We start from the raw sequence: 18,202 nt of genomic DNA on the forward strand, positions 1-18,202 counted from the left end.
TTCTCTACTAGGTTAAGAAGTTCTAGTTTGCTAAAAGTTGCTGTTATGAGATTTATCAAATACTTTTTCTGCATCTGTTGAGGTAATTGTATAATTCTTTCCATTAATTTTTAATGTGGTAAACTATATTTTCTGATTTTCTAATATTAGACTAAGTTTTCATTCCTGGGGTAAAACCAACTTGTTTGTAATATATTTTCTCTTTTATGCATTGTTCTGTTGTTCACCGATATTTTCCTTAGGATATTTGCATCTGTGTCCCTGAGAAATACTGGACTGTAATTTCTTTTGTCCTTCTGCCCTCGACAAGTTTTTGAATCAAGGTTTTGCTAGACTCGTAATAAAACGAGTTGACTTGTAGATGTATCAGTCCAATCTCTGCCTCCATCACCAAGTGACATTTTCTTCCTGTCCGTGTGTCCAAATTTCTCTCTTCTTTTAAAGATACCAGTCACTGTATTAGGGCCCACCGTAACTCAGTATGACCTCATCTCAACATCTGCAAAGACCCTATTTCCAAATAAGGTCACATTCATGGGTATTGGGAGTTAAGACTTGAACATATCTTTTTGGTGGACACAATTCAACCCGTAACATAAATATGTATATTTAAGTCACCTAAGTCTAAAATTAGCCAATGTCTTTACTTTCCTTTAGACAACATAATAATGGTAGAACATTTCACTGCTTTCTGTCTCCTTAACTTATGTGGTATCATTGCTGTTTTTCTTTACCACACAAGTCCTTTTTATTATTGTGTTTATAGTCTGCATTTGTTTAGATTTAAGCATGCATTTGCCACTTTGGTTATCAATCCATTATCTTCTTGTCCACATTATTGCTGTTGCGTAGTCAGCTCACAGTCCAATTGCCATTCCTCTGCCTTTCATTAGGGTGTTTTTAAAAAAAGCTTTACTTTTTCTTTTCTGTTCTACAGTTTCAATATAATTTGTTTAGCTGTGTTTTATATATCTTGTTTGAAATTCATTGGAATTCTCGAATCTGTGGATTGGTATCTTTTTATCAGTTCTGGAAAATTCTTAGCTATTATATCTTCAAATATTGCCTCTACTCTCTCTCCTCTCCCTTAAAAAAACTCTCCTATTAGAGGTTTATTTTTAGTCCCTTTCATTCTTTCTTCCATGACTCAATTTTATTTCATATTTTTCATCTTTTTGACTCTGTTTTCTATTCTGGATAATTTTTTTTTCAGATTCATCTTCTAGTTCACTAATTCTTTTGTCAACTATGATACAGTTTTTTCAAATCTACTTGGAGATTTTTATAGTGTGGTGCTCTTATGTTTTCAATGCCTTCATTTATTCTTTATATTATACTATGTTGTATTATACTTATAGCAAGATGCATCAGAGTATTCTAATAGCTGAAGTCTTGCAGATCTGATTCTGCCAACTGCTCTTTCTGCCTCTAGCATATGTTGTTCCCGTATGTGTTCTGTATCTCTTTTGTTTGTATTATGAACTCATATTTTTTTGAACTTATCTGTGATCATTCCTTTTAGTTTAGGCTGAAGGTAGCTTACATCATGGAGGATTTGCCCTTGTATCAGGTAACTGCAGGTATCACCAGCCTGGGGCTATTTTAAATTCTGAGTGAAGTTGAATTTTTTAGGTAGGAATTTGGGCTGCTATGAGGGCCAACTTGTAGATACAAAAATTCTCAGGGTTGATATTTAACACCAGGATTGAAATTTCCCTTTTGGAGATCTGGTTTTGTTTTTCTACTCCACATGAATTTTGAGGGTGTAGTTTCTTTGGGGATAGGCAGTTCCTGCTCTGTGTGGGACCATCTTCTATGTGCCTCACCTCTTGGGATGGCTTGTCATTGACTTCTATCCTCTATGGCCTGTGTGTTAGTCCAGTCTCACACTGCTATGAAGAATTACTGGAGACCGGGTAATTTATGAAGAAAAGAGGTTTAATTGACTCGCAGTTCCACAGGTTTACAGAAAGCATGACTGGGAGGCCTCAGAAAACTTACAATCATGGCGGAAGGCAAAGGGGAAGAAAGGACCTTCTTCACATGGTGGCAGGAGAGAGAGAACAAGGGGAAAGTGTCACACACTTTTAAACCATCAGATCTTGTGAGAACTCACTCACTATCACAAGAACAGCAAAAGGGAAATCCACCCCCATGATTCAATCACTTCCCACCAGACCCCTCCTCCGATTCGACATGAGATTTGTGTGGGGACAGAAAGCCAAGCCAAATCAGCCTGTGAGGCCTTGAAACTCTCATGGCTCAGCTTCATACAGTTCAGTGAATCCTTCAAGGTGAAAGGCAGCTTCTGTGTTCTTCCTCTCTGGTCACCATTTCCACCCAGTGTTTTTTTCGCTCTGAATATTTATTACTAATTGGAATACTCAGCTTGTCATTTAGAAGACTAAAAATATTTTATTCAGTGTTGTCTATTGTTTACAATGGTAGTGTTAGCCATAGTACTTAGTAATCCATGTTGCTAGAATTGGAAATGCAACACCTTAGTTTAATTGGCTCTTATCTTAATTGCTACATTTAATTGGCTCTTATGTTAAGTGCAGTTGAAAGCTAGCTGACTTACATGCTATTTAGTATTTTTTTAATTTAATTTTTTTATGCCTTGCCCCCTCTGTGTGAAAGTATCTTATAAGTAGGGACTCTGTCTCATAGTTATTTATTTATCTATCCTTTATTTTCTGGAGTGATTTAAAATTTCCTTCTTCTTGTTCTATGAACACCATCAAAAATTCCATTGTGGTGTAATCTACATTGTATCATACAGATTGGATATTACATCCAGAAATTGACACAAAATAATTTCTCAGATAATGTCTTGATATGTACTATGTAAAATATGACCACCATCTTAGATGATTTCTATGTTTTTGTTTCTAAAGACTGTACACATAAAACAGATCCAAGTGTATAAAAAGTTCGCATGGATGCATAAAGATACGTTTGCAGTTCTACGCTTCAGGTAAGTGGGTTTGTGAGGAATTCTGGTACATGGACTTGGATGTCAGACTGGCCTATTTGGGTTATGCTTTTTCTGCACTGTACTAACTACATGTACTTGGTAAATGACTTAAGTTCTTACCTTCAGTTTTCTAATTTGCAAGATGGGGACAATCATTCTGATCTTGTGGAGTTGTTTTATTAATAATGTTTGCAAAGAGTCTGTCAGATGGTAGGCACTCCAATTATTATTATAGTTGACTTGACCATTTCCGAGGGCATCTAGCCTAGTAGCAACTTGATTTTTAGGTATCCAAGCCCTACCACTAGGCTCCTAATAGTCACATTCTTAGTTAAGACTATCCATGTACCTCCTGGATTACTCTGCTCCTATCTGTCAGTCCCATAGCAACTACCCATTTTATGGGCCAGCACCCTAAATGGGAGTAGGAAGTCAAGTAGACGTTGCAACAGGTGCAGCCTTGACCCTCATTCTCTAGGCTTCTGTGTCTTGGTGAATGTGGCTGCTTCCAGGTGTTGCATGGTGAATATTACTATGGCAGAAAATCTCTTGTTCCTTTTTAGTTAATCAACGGAAGAATATTCTTTGAATTTCTTATTAAGACCAAGCCATTCAATATTACTTCTAGTCACCGGTGAAATTTATTTAAGAAGATAGGGAGACTTTGCCAGAGGGTGACCTTCATGAGTTTGTCTTTTGCTTTCTCAATACAGACTCAAGGAGAAGTCCTGAGAATAGCCTGGAAGCCTAAGGCTGTAGAACTTATTGTCGTTCCTCAGGCCACTTACACCTTAACCAAATATGAAGAAAATTGAAATTCAAAATAAGCTTTGATGAAGTCACCATTTTTCCTCATTTACTTCTACATTTGATGGGTATAGTCAATAGTATTTGATAATATTCATATGACTACTTCATGTATTATTACCAGTTATTCATTTAAAATCTAATTTATCTATAGGGCAAGGGTTTACTTGTGAAAACTCTGATTCTAGAAACCATTAGAACTTTTCAAATACAGATTTTCAGTGCACTTGTAACCACTTCAAGCCTGGCTTCCAAATCTGTCCTAGTGGTACTATGGAAACCTTTTAGTGTTGTGCATGGGTCATATAATTATAAATTATAACCTCTTGCTCATTTTGATACTTTTGGTATTCTTAAAAAAACTTGAAAGGGCAGGGAAAATGCTTCACGGGGAAAAACAATATAGTAATTTTCTTTTCTTTTCATTGAATCAATGTCAATTTATTTTAATTATTCTTTATTTGCTTTATTTAAACATTTAAAAAAAAGTCTTTTTTTTTTTTTTGAGACAGGGTCATGCTCTGTTGGCCAGACTGGAGTGCAGTGGCATGATCATTGCTCACTGCAGCCTTGAACTCCTGGGCTCCGTTAATCCCCCCCTCCTCAATCTCCTGAGTAGCTGGGACTACAGGTATGCACAACCATGACTGGCTAATTTTTAAATTTGTTTTTGTAGAGGTTGAGTGTCACTATGTTGCCCAGGCTGGTCTCAAACTCCCAGACTCAAGGGATCCTCTCGCCTCAGCCTCCCAAATTTTGGGTTTACAGGTGTGAGCCACTGCATCCAACCTCTAATTTATTTTAGTTGTTTAAAGTGTAAGTCACTCAAATTGCCAACCAATCAAAAAAATCAGTCTTGAAGTAGACAACAATATAGAATTCCCAAACTAGGCTTTGCTCCAGTTTTTTTCTTTTTCTTTTTTTTAAGGAGAATCCGATTCTAAATACAGTCTCTTATCAATTTACAGATCGTTAGAAGTCACATATTTTAAACCAGTTTGGATTTTCTGTGATTATCACTCAAACTTATTTACTAATTATTTTTCTAAATAGGAAGATAAATCTCTACTCAGTCTTTCCCCCTCTGATGGTCCCATAAGAAATCATTTTGCTATTAGCCTGGAAATGTTCCAAAAACCTAACAGTGTGGTGGCAGTCTGCAGCATGGTATCAAGGGAGACATCAGATGTTAGTTCAAATGTGACTTTTATGCTCTTGATCCCACATCTGAAAGTAAAGATGCAATGTATCTCTCAAAAGGTGGTGCTGAATAGGAGTGTTCTATCTCTGTCAGCTCATCAGCCTCTGGGGAAGTACAATCTAAAAGCCATCAGTGGGCTCCTGGGCATTGCCTTTAATCTGGGTCTTTTTTTGGGTCTTGAAATATGGCAGTAGTAACCAATTTAAAGCAAGCAAATGCTAATCATGCAGAAGCCAGCTGTATGAGCAGCTCTCATCTGGGGATTTAAAAACACTTTGCAAAACACAAGACATTAATCTTCACAGTGGTCCTTTGGAGTCATAAACATTCATCACCACCCATCTTTGCCACTGGGAAATCTGGGATTTCAAAGCCTTGGTGCAGGGCTGCCCCCAAGGTCCTAGGCAGGTCCCGTAATCCAAGCTGTGAGCAGACCATAAGGCTCTGGAATTAATGTAGTGAGCAAGGCACAATGGGCCAGTGGGGACTTGTGGCTGACAGGATGGGGCCACTTTTGGGTCTGTGAAAGTACTGGCTCTACCTGGACCCTGTTCAAATGCTCTGTGTTATCTGAGGAAGTGTTAATGGGAAACAGAGTGAGCTGTTACTTTTGGCTTTGGTCTCTCCGTTTCCCTGATTATTTCTCTCTCTATAGGTCTGTCTTTCCTACGATCACTCTGTTAATTTGATTTATCATGTCTGAAGTCATAGATTCCTGGCCTTTTAGGACGCAAAGAATCCTCAGAAATCTACCACTTTTAGTCTCTCCATGAAATTGGGCAGGGGTGAAGTTATTGGCAGTGAAGTCTTAGGCATAAGGGAAGAACTCTATTCCTGTTTCTTTACCTTTTCCCCTGAAAATTCTTGGCCCGTGGCAGGTGCTTCATAAATATGTTCTGAATAAATGTATGAATGAGTAAAACCATGTTGGGGGTAGGGGTTGGAAGAAAAGGAATCGTGGCAGTGGTAATTGTTCCAACATTGTTCAGGTAAGGCTCAGAGATTTGTTGAAGATCCATGTCTTCAGGTTGCTATCCTAGTGGCTAGGTACCTTTAACCAGTTCACATCCCTAATTTTACAGAACAAAATACTAAGGACCACAGAGACTTTAAGTGATCTGCCTAAAGTCTCGTAATTCTTAAAAATGCAGGCATATAGCAAAATATAAGAAATCACTGGATTCTTTCCTACTTAATGTAGAACCAAAAAGTAATTGGTATAATGTCTCTGGACAAGTGGGTTAAAGTCTTGATCTGTCCTTTGTTATTTGTGACTGGCCAAGGTCACTTAATTTTAATAAGTAGTTATTTCTTCATCTGTAAAATGCTAATAATGATGCTAACTGAACAGGGTCATCATGGAGATTAAATAGGAGAATGAATATGAAAGTGGTTAGCAGATGGTAGCGTATATATATTAATAAATAGGTATTTTATAATTCTGTTTAAATATTAAGGTTCTTATTGGATTTTTTTTCTTACTGAATTACATATAGCAACTTATTCATGGTGACTCATTAGACTTCCAGACAATTTGGTAGTTATTTAACAAAGGGTGTATTATCGAGGAATGAGATTTTGTAAATATATCTGGGGAGTGTCAACCATACCCAACAAAGAACAATTACGTATTGCATCAATGACAATGTTGAAATAAAAATATTGGGAAATATATTGCAGGAAGTTTGAGGCTTCCTTGTGTGTGAGAGAGAAGGGAGTGGGTGAGGCAGAATGCCTGTGAATGTTATGAGCTGTGTGATACATAGTTGATAGAAATCTCGAAGGTAGAAATTTGGGCCTTAGAGTTTTAGAAAAAGACTTTATCTATATATAGGTATGTATGTATGTATTCACCTATCTATCCGCCCCAACCCCATCCATCTATCCTGTATCCATAGCAGATGCTTGGTTGTCTACTCAGTAAACATTTTCTACTACCTCTTCCCTTCTGGAAAACACACCTCTTAAGTGAAGCTGAAAATGACAGATTCTCCTTTTCTCAACAGTGAATCGTATTTATATGACTCAGTTTTGACCAATGAGATGTGAAAAGAATTCTTCCAGGATGTTTTTGGGGAAGACCTTTCTCCCTGTTAGATTTATATGAGGAGGACATTTTTTTCTCTTCCTGTTCTGTGCCCTGTGGTGTGAGGACATGGTATTTGGAGTTGTTGCAGTGATCTTACTTCCTGAGACAATCAGCCAAAGGATGAAAACCCAATGTGCTGAGCATATCAGAGCAAAAAGATGGAAAGAGCCTAGGTCCTGGATGACACCATAAGTTGCTGGACCAATTCTTGAGCTACGTGCCTTCAGATTTTGTCGGACTTGAAATAATTAGATGTCTTTATTGCTTAAATCACTCTAAGTTTGGTATTACTTTAACACAGTCCTAGGTATACAAATATTGTCTCTTATTTTATTTTTAAAGAGACAGGGTCTCACTCTGTTGCCTAGGCTGGGTAGCCGGGATTATAGGCATGAGCCACTGCGCCCAGTGTACAGGTATAATCTTAATGTACTTTTTCGCCTCTTTGTCTTAGAAAGAATTTAAGGTATGCCACAATGCAGTATGGTTAAAGAAAGTTGAAATAGGTGAAAAAAGAGGCAAAAAAAAAAAAAAAAAAAAGGAATATGGAGTGAGGACTGATGTCAATACACAAAAGGTATATCATGAAATCTTGTATACTTTCTAGGAGAAAGCAATATTTTATTTTGTGGTAGAAGAAACACTGTTAGCACGATGTTCAATAGTTTCCCATAAAAGTTTGTTGAATGAGTGATTAAGATTAACAGCCCCTGTGGGCAGAAGCTCCTTCCTTCTCTCCTTCCCTCTTTTGAGCATGAAGATTTTAGCATGGAGAGTCGGGGAAGTCTCCAATGAACAAGTGTTGAGACTGAGGCACTGAAGTGCCATTATCAGATGGTTTCCTGACCCTGGGGATTTTCATTGGCCACTCTGCCAGAAGGAAAAAAGGAACTCATCTGCAGAGAGGAAGGCTGAGAAGATTAAAAACTAGTCCTCGGATCTCAATTCTATAAATCTATTAAAAAATGACAAAACATGGAAAGTGTTGTCACTACATAATTTGTAATGCCAAGAACTGGAAAGAACTTAAATGCCAACCTAAAAAGGTGGGGACCATATTGTACAGTTTCACATTGTAAATTGTGATTTATCTGGTGGATGGAATGTTAGGTGGTTAGCATTTATTTACATACTTCTACCCACATTTACATTTTCCACAACAATAACATGTCCCTGCCTAAGGTTTCGCAGTTGACTCGGTCCAATGGAAACACATTTTCTCCCCAGCACAGGCAAACCTAGCATCCTAGCAGTCAATGCCTCTACCTCTGCGGGATGTTGGCTTTCCCCCCAACCCCTTTAGATCCAGCTTGCAGAACTGCATTCATCATCCTCCTTCTTCAGGATGCACTCTCATCATTGGTTCTGAGTGATGATCATACCTATTTTAATTTGGTTAGAATCGCAGCTAGATATCCTATATTTCAAGGACTATATTGTAAAGTTAATCACATCAATATACTTTATATAAAATGGGGAAAAAGTGGATGGAAAAATGTATGGATTAAGAAGTAAGGAAGAAAATATATAACGTATAGCTGCTACAGTCCTCATTTATGCAACTGGCTGGAAGAATAGTTGATATTCATAACCCTTTTTTTCTACCATTTATGCTGTTTCCTTTGCTCTCAGCCAGCAGGTTGTGATTTTTTTACCTGGTGGGTGACCCAAACTCCCATTTCTATTACATGTGAGCCTTTAGTTGTCCTGAATGCATCAAGTGGCTAAGTCTTCTATTCATATTTTACCAGTGGGCATGACGGTACTAGGAGCCACCATCTCCTGGTTCCACGTATACTCCTCCCTAGCCCTAGCCCCACGGCATTGCCTGCTTTTTTTTTTTTTTTTGAGACAGAGTTTCGCTCTGTCGCCCAGGCTGGAGTGCAGTGGCATGATCTCAGCTCACTGCAACCTCCACCTCCCGGGTTCACGTCATTCTCCTGCCTCAGCCTCCCGAGTAGCTGGGACCACAGGCGCCCGCCACCACGCCTGGCTAATTTTTTATATTTTTGGTAGAGACGGGGTTTCACCGTGTCAGCCAGGATGGTCTCAATCTCCTGATCCGCCCGCCTCGGCCTCCCAAAATGCTGGGATTACAGGTGTGAGCCACCGCGCCCGGCTGCATTGCCTGTTTTTGATCCCCAAGCCAATAGGTAGGTCTTTGTTTTCCGCTGTTGCTTGTCTCTAGATTTTTTCTGGGTCACAGATAAACTTATTTTATTTTTGAGCACTGCTATACCTTTGAAATATTTTAAGTTTCTCATTACTATGCTTTTGGAAAGGAGGTGGGCGTGAGATCACTTCTGCTATACTATATTGACACACTGTGGTGCCCCAACCCAATTCCCTCTTCAGGGCTGGCACTTCCGTGACTGCTAAGAGGATGGGACACCCAGGCTCACAGCTGTGTCCTTCACTGTGATTTGCCTCGGCTGCAGGTAACTGCCTCACCCAAGCTTATGCCTCCTCTTGGCTAATGTGGCTGTACAAACATCTACCTGCTTGCTTCAATTTGGAGCAACTTCTGCAGGGCCATCCCAACCTAGAGCCTCCTGTAGATGGGCTGGCATCTCAGCTGCAACTGCTTTGCTATCAGCTTCTCTTTCTGCCCCCTCCTGCCTTATTCAACTCTTTACAGGTGAAGCAGCTTATTTACCTCCTCACAGGTGAAGCAGCTTATTTAACTCCTTACAGGTGAAGCAGCTTATTTACCTCCTTGCAGGTGAAGCAGCTTACTCACCTCCTTACAGATGAGGTGGAGAGTAGAGTGCTCCTGAAAACACTGAACTTTCCACCTCAGAGTCTATTTGGGAACCAGTCTAAGACTAGAAGTTCACCAGAGAAACTATTCAGTGCCCTGCTAATGAAACCTGTGCTTTAACTGGTGCGGTGGGTATCTATTATATTTTTCCTAGCAAGCCTTCTCTTTTCTGGAACTTGCTCTTCTTTTGGAAACTTTCACTCCCTGTGACCCCAGTCACATTATTTATTGTAAGATCTTCAATATTCTTATGTGACCTTACTTTTTATAATTCCTCTTTTGGCTTAATCTAGTTCGAACTGGGATTTCTCCTTTTTGCAAAGAAGCATTAGAAAGTAGTTCACTAGGTTAAAGCATTATTTTACAAACCACTATATTAACAGGCATGGTTTATTAGATTAACCAACTGCAGCCCAACGAAGGGCAGGTTTTAAGACAAGATAAATGAATTAGGAAATATAGTATTTGTTATTTATTTTTCTTAACAGAAAAAGTAGTACAGCTTATTGTGGAAAACTTGGAAAGTAGGGGGGAAAAGCTCATAATCCCACTGCCTAGAAATACCTAACTTTTATCATGATTATTTTGTATATTCCTCTATTCTTTTATCTAGAGATATGTGTTATGTATACATATTTTCTTTTAGAACAATGGGATCATACTGTTGGTGAGCTGCTTTGAAACGTTCTAATATACTATGAAAATATTTTGTGTCATTAAGTACTCTTTTATCACATGCTTTTGAAAAAACTGTTTAAGTTCAAGGGTACAAGTGCATGTTTGTGGTTTCTGTTAAAGTTGTGTCAGGGGGGTTTGTTGTACAGATTATGTCATCACCCAGGTATTAAACCTAGTACCCATTAGTTATTTTGCCTGATCCTCTCCCTTCTCTCACCCTTCACCCTCTGAAAGGACCCCTTGTGTGTTGTTCCCCTCTGTGTCCGTGTGTTCTCATCATTTAGCTCTCACTTATAAGTGAGAATATGCAATATTTAGTTTTCTGCTCCTGTGTTAGTTTTCTAAGGATAATGGCCTCCAGCTCCATCTGTGTCCCTGCAAAAGACATGATCTCATTATTTTTTATGGCTGTGTAGTATTTCATGGTGTATATATACCACATTTTCTTTATCCAGTCTGTCACTGGTGGACATTTAGGTTGATTCCATGTCTTTGCTATTGTAATAGTGCTGTAGTGAACCTACGCATGCATGTATCTTTATAATAGAATGATTTATATTCCTTTGGGCATATACCCAGTAATGGGATTGCTGGGTGGAATGGTATTTCTGTCTTTAGGTCTGTGAGGAATTGCCACACTGTCTTCCACAATGGCTGAACTAATTTACACTGCCACCAACAGTGTATAAGCATTCCTTTTTCCCCACAACCTCATCAGCGTCTGTTAGGTTTTCTTTTTAATTATAGCCACTCTGACTGGTGTTAGATGATGTCTCATTGTATCACATAGTTTTTAATAGCTGCATAGTATTCCACCATATGGTTGTATTATAATTCATTGAATCAAACATGAATTCAGGTTGTTTCCAAATTATTTCTGTTGCCAATGATATAGAGAATGAGGTCTTAGCTGAATCTTCGAACATAATTCCTGGAAGTGTAATTGATGAATCAAAACATTTGTATATTTTAAGACCTTTTATATGAATTGCTAAATTGGTTTCTAAAATGATTGTATCACCTTACACAGCAGCAGTATATAAAAGTACACTTTTCTGACATTGAGTTGTTTCCTTAAAAGAATTTTGTCAATTTGATAGGCAAATGGTCCTTTCTTTAACTCATGTTTTTTTAATTACCAATAGATGAAACATATTTTCATGTTTATTGTTTCTGTGTGTGTGTGCGTGTGTGTGTGTGTGTGCATATGTATGTAAATTATGTCCTTTGTCCAAGTTGTTTTGGCATGTTAAAAATTTTCTATATTTTATAATGCAGATATTTTTTCCAGTTTGTCATTTGCCTTCTAATTTTATTCATGGAGTCTTTTGATGTGCACAGTCAAATTTAATAAGTTTCTTCTGTGGTTTCTGTTATGCTTGAAAAGGCCTTCTCCCACCCTAGGGAAGAGGAACTTCGCTGGGAGGTGGGGTCACCTCTGAGGGAAGACAAAAGGGAATAGACAGAGAAGAAGGCAGACTAAGCCTGCGGCAAACTCCAGAATCCTGACAGGGGCCCTGAATTGTGTCTTCTCTCTCCTTCATTTTACAGATGAAGGAGCAGTGGTCTGGGGAGAATAAGAAATCAGATTGAAGTAGCAGATTACAAAGTCTCATAATAACAGCATTATCCATGGAGGGATCTATTATATTTTTGTAAAAAATAATTAATTTAGTGATGGTTAAAAGCTTAAAAATTCCTTTCATGCTCATTTTATAGTCTAATGCTGGTCACAGTATTGAAATAAGGAATTAAAAATGCCCCTGCAAGCTGATTACATCTTTACACTTAGAATTGATGGTTCTAATTTCTTTTTATTGATTGTGTAGCATTTTATAAAAGCTATATGGATGTCATGGTGCTTACCCAAAGCAAACTCGCTGTAGCAATCATCATCCATCTATAATTGTTAACAGTGTCCACAAATTAAACTGGAGGAACTTGAACCTGAAGAGGGAAAATAGGCTGTGTAGCACTCAAAATGTGGTAGCTTGTCTTGTTGGCTCAAGGACTGGAAACAAATGGCAAGTAAGTCAATGTTCCAGAAACAGGCTTTCCATCCATGAAGTAGTATATAGGGCTGCCAGATTTAACAAATAAAATGTGGGACACTCAGTTAAATTTGAATTTCAGATAAACAATGAATAATTTTTAATATAAGTCTGCCCTATGCATGATTTGGGGCATACTTGTACAATAAAATTGTTCATTCTTTATGTGAAATTAAAATTTAACGATGCATCCCTGTTTAATGCAACAGAGACCATTTGTTATACACATTAAATACTAAACCCATTCATTGCATGTATTATATGAGGTTCTTTCTTTAGCACTCCAACTGTAGTGTAGTTGAATGAACAAGATACTTTCAAGGAAAAGTGGACCAAGAATCTCATATAGATTAGAAAAATGGCATGAAGTAGAAATATTGTATTAGTTTCCAAAGGCTGCTGAAAGAAAGTAGCACAAACTGGGTGGCTCAAAAATAACGGAATTTATTGTATCATAGTTCTGGAAGCTAGCAGTCTGAAACCAAGATGCCAGCGGTGTCCTGCTCCCTCAGAAACGTGGAGGGGAAGCCTTACTTGCATCTTCCTGGCTTCTGGTGGCTTGCAAATAATCCTTTCTGTTCCTTGATTTGCAGCTAGCTACAGCACTTTAATCTCTGCCTCTGTTGTCACGTGGCAAGCTTCCTGTGTGTCTCTCTTCATATGGTATTTCCTCTTTTTAGAAGGACAGCAGTGGGTTAGGGACTACTGGGTTAGGGCTCACACTAATGACCTCATCTTTAACTTGAATACATCTGCAAAGACCCTGTTTCCAAATAAGGTCACATTCACAGGTAGCAGGGGTAAGGACTTCAACATATCTTTTTGGGAGAGACAATTTAACATATAACAGACATGCTTGCTTAATATCCTTGGTTATATATTACAAATTAGAAAGCAACTTTTACTGTAGTCATTTTACTATTTGCCAATTACAAGTGCAGATACTGCCCAAATCAGTTTTTGATTGGAAAGATTTTCATTTTTGAAAGAACAAATAGACATTTTTATGTGGGGTTCTAGAATTTAAGCTTACATGTTTGGCCAGCAGCCTAAACTTCATGCTAGAAGGAGAAAGCTCTGGGGACTGCTGTATTAATCAAACAGAAGTTTATATTTATCTGAACATAAGGTAAATTTTTCCTTTAAAGGAAAATAATAGTACTGCTATTAGACTCTCAGATGTGATGGTCAGGTGAAGGCCCCCTCTGCAGTCCCAGAGGGATCCCTCATAGCATCTTCAGTGACTTCTAGTATTAGTGTCATAAGAAGTGTGTGTAGGGGGATGTTATACAATTTCCAGGGAATTTTGCTTTAAAAAATTTTTTTATTTTAAAATACTTTAGGGGAGCATTTATACAACAAAGTCCAAGGAACTCCTTAGTGGTGAATAAATAACAAGAGCCTAAAATAAACAGCAAAGGTGGCCAAGTAACTTGAAATTAAGTTATGGTGTTGGTATCACATGGTATAGTTCATCATAGGCTAGATCAGATCAATTTTCTAATTCACACTAAGTCAAGGAAAGTAGGGTGTTTGAATATATATATATGTATATATCTATATGTACATATATACACACATATATATGTATATATCTATATATACATATATACACACATGTATATGTATATATCTATATATACATATATACACACACATGTATATGTATATATCTATATATACATATATACACACACATGTATATGTATATATCTATATATACATATATATACACACATATATGTATATATTGATATATACATATATACACACATATATATGTATATATCTATATATACATATATATACACACACATATATATATGTTCTTGGAAAGACAATATAACAGCATTAAAGAAAAATTAGAAAAACATTTTTGAAAAAATTTAAAATTACCGTAATCTCAGAAGCCTTATACAAATATGTTCATTTTTGCATACTACCTTCCACTCTTTTTGTAGTGCAGTGACATACCATTTTAAAGTTGGTAATTTCCTTATAATAAAGTAATGCATGTGTTTGAAACTTCAACGTTTCCTTCTTTGAAATGAAGGCCACCCAACTTTAAAAGACATCTTCAACTTTGGCCTGTCATATAAAAAGATCACAATAAAAATATTAAGAAATTGCTTGGCATGATGTATAAGGTTGGGTTGTCATAACAGAGGATGTTGGTTGGCCTTGGGAAGGATTTGTAGGCTGAGTTTTTTTTTTAAAGACAGAATTTCACTCTTGTTGCCCAGGTGGAGTGCAATGGCATGATCTTGGCTCACTGCAACTTCCACCTCCCAGGTTCAAGCGATTCTCCTGCCTCAGCCTCCCAAGTAGTGGGGATTATAGGCCTGCACCACCACGCTTGGCTAATTTTTCATACTTTTGGTAGAGATGGGATTTCACCATGTTGGCCGGGCTGGTCTTGAATTCCTGACCTCAGGTGATCGGCCCGCCTTGGCCTCCCAAAATGCTGGGATTACAGGCATGAGCCACTGTGCCCAGCTGGTAGGCTGAGTTTTTAAAGTACAAACTCGTGATTCAGGTTTGCGAACGTTTTACCCAAATTGTTTAAGTTTAGATGTATTAGTCTGTTCTCATGCTGCTAATAAAGACATATCCAAGACTGGGTAACTAGAAAGAGGTTTAATGGACTCACAGTTCCACGTGGGTGGGGAAGCCTTACAGTCATGGTGGAAGGTGAAAGGCACATCTTACATGGCAGCAGGCAAAGAGAGAAAGAGAGCCACGTGAAAGAGGAAGCCTCTTATAAAACCATCAGATCTCATGAGACTTATTCACTACCCCAAGAACAATGTGGGGGAAACAGCCCCCATGATTCAATTATCTCCCCCCGGTTCCCTCCCACAACACGTGGGAACTGTGGGTGCTACAATTCAAGATGAGATTTGGGTGGGGACACAGCCAAACCATATCACTAGACATAAATTATTTTACTTCTCATTATTTTTGTGTGCTAATTTTGAGGAGAAATTGCTTTTTGAAATGGATTCATCTCTGATATGTTAATATTTTTCATAGGGTATTCTTTGGCAACATCTATTAGTCGCTAACACAGAGCTTCTCTAAAAGCTTTCACGCTGTAATCAGGCTAATGCGTTTTCTTGGCAAATCCTGACACAGTAGACCTTTGGGTGCTTAGATATTTCCAAGATAGGAAGGACCTTGATTGGGAGTAAGTGGACTAGGAAAATCAGGGAGCCTCATGTGCATCTTTTCTTGACCACATTTTAAAGTTGAACCACTGGTTGGCTCAACCCCTTCCCATCATCACTTCTGCTTTGCCATTTCTGGTGCTTCATGGCTGGTACCACGGAAGCCTCTTACCTACCAAGCTCATCCTGACCCAGGTTCAAAGCCAGTTATCATGGAGGCAGGACATTGTAGTCTTGGGTTCCTTACTTTCTGCTTAGCATGAGTCGTTTTCTTAAACCTGGGATTTGGATCCACCTCTGGGCTTCTGTTAGACTGGCTGACTCTAAGCCCAGGTTTCATGCTCCAGTAACTACTGGGCTCCAGTTCTACTCCCTGTGCCTCATCCTGTCTACTCCTGTGTGCATCACCTACCTGCTCTGGTTGTCAGCTCTGGTACCTCTTAACTTGCCTTGTTCTTGCCAAGCCTTTTCCCAAGAGCCAGTACCCTGCCTTAGCTTCTGAGCTAGGTCACGAAGGCTCTGCTTTTATCCTGGGCAAATGTTGTAATGTCACTCTTTTCTTTCCCTTGCATTTATAGCTGCTATTTTTACCCACGTGCTGAGAGCCCTCCTCCACTCTTCTCTTAGACTTCCTTGGTGGACCTTTGTTTCAATAACTGACATTGTTTTTATTGTACCTAGCCCATGTCCCTATGTTGGCTAGGTCTCTCTTTGAGTGGCTGTCCTAACCTGCTTCTGAGGCCTATATGCTGATTTTTTTTTTTTTTTGAGACAGAGTCTCTCTCTGTCGCCCAGGCTGGAGTGCAGTGGTGTGATCTCAGCTCACTGCAACCTCTGCCTCCTGGGTTCAAGCGATTCTCCTGCCTCAGCCTCCTGAGTAGCTGGGGTTATAGGCGCCAGCCACCATGCCTGGCTTATTTTTGTATTTTTAGTAGAAATGGGGTTTCATCATATTGGTCAGGCTGGTCTCGAACTCCTGACCTCAGATGATCCTCACGCCTCAGCCTCCCAAAGTGCTGGGATTACAGGCGTGAGCCACTGTGCCTGGCCTATCTGCTGAATCTTTAATCCCCTTCCTCCCTATCTGCTCTGTGCTGCTGTGAAACCCTGTTTTGTCATATACCAACTTCTGAGACAAAATGAAATGAGCCCACTATTTCTGAATGATTCGTGGATTTTTGTCTTGAGAGTTCAAGGTTCAGGTTTTGAGAGTTCACACAGGTTCACACAGTGTGATATTGGTTTATTTGAGTTCCTTCTGTTCTGTATTATCTGTTAAGGACCTTCATAGAGACAGCTTATAGCACATAGTGAAAAAGTGTTTACTGGCTAATGCATGCATGAATGAATGAATGTGTAAACCGTTGAAGGTTGTTCAGATGAAAAAATCCAAAGCTCAGGAAGGATATCTGCTTGAGGTCATTCATAGTAGATAGTAGAAGAGCTGATATTCAAAACCAGTTCTGTTTGACTTCAAAACCCATAGGAAAACACCAAAAGTGGCAGCTAATTTGTGTAGTAGAAGAAATACCCTTGGGAGGCCAAGGTAGGAGGATTGCTTGAGGCCAGGAGTTCAAGATCAGCCTGCGCAACACAGCCAGACCCTGCATCTACAAAAACTTAAAAAAATTAATCGGGCATATTGTGCATGCCTGTGGTCTCAGCTACTTGAAAGGCTGAGGCGGGAGGATGGCCTGAGCCCAGGAGGTCGAGGCTGCCATGAGCTATGATGGTGCTACTGCACTCCAGCCTGGGTGACAGAGCCCTTATCTCTGGGGAGAAAAAGGAAATACCTGTAATTTTCTCTCTAGGAAGGGCGTATTTCAACAGGTAAAGAGGAAATACTGATAGGTTTTAACCTTTTCACATGGCTTCTAGTTTTATTGATTGTGTCTTGGAATGTTGAGTGTGAGCTATTGTACTGCTGCAGTGTCTGTGATTACATTGGAGAAATGGCAGTTGCTTTGTGTGTGACCCAGTCAATGTGTGATGCTCCCTGAGAGCAGTGAGAGTAGAGGGTTCTCTTGAGAGACCCCCTGGAAGAAGAAAAGCACCAAATGAAGATTTGAGACTTGATTCATTGTGTTTATAACACAGGACAAACCTGTACCCCAAGCCATAGGTCTGATGTTTTGTGGTCACACACCAGGGCAGGCCTGAAACAAAAGTGTATTTTTTTTCCCCTGAGACCTAAGGAAGCTGTTAGGAAGGTCTTCAGAGGCTTCTACAGATGCCCCAGTGCTTGAGATACCTCTATGTAGAGGATTTTAATATTTGTTTCCTTTTTTGGTGCCATGGATTCCTTTGGAAGTCAGAAGAATGTTTTTGAATGCATCAAATGAAATATATAGGATTACAAAGAAAACCAATTTTATTGAAATCTGGTGATATTACAGTAGGTCTAATAGCTGCTGTGATTTTGAAGTAGAGATGTTTGTAAATGATGTGGTGAGGAACCAACAACAATGTGA

The sequence above is a fragment of the Pan troglodytes genome, chromosome 3, assembly GCF_028858775.2.
Source record: "Pan troglodytes isolate AG18354 chromosome 3, NHGRI_mPanTro3-v2.0_pri, whole genome shotgun sequence".
In the NCBI taxonomy this organism is placed as follows: Eukaryota; Metazoa; Chordata; class Mammalia; order Primates; family Hominidae; genus Pan; species Pan troglodytes.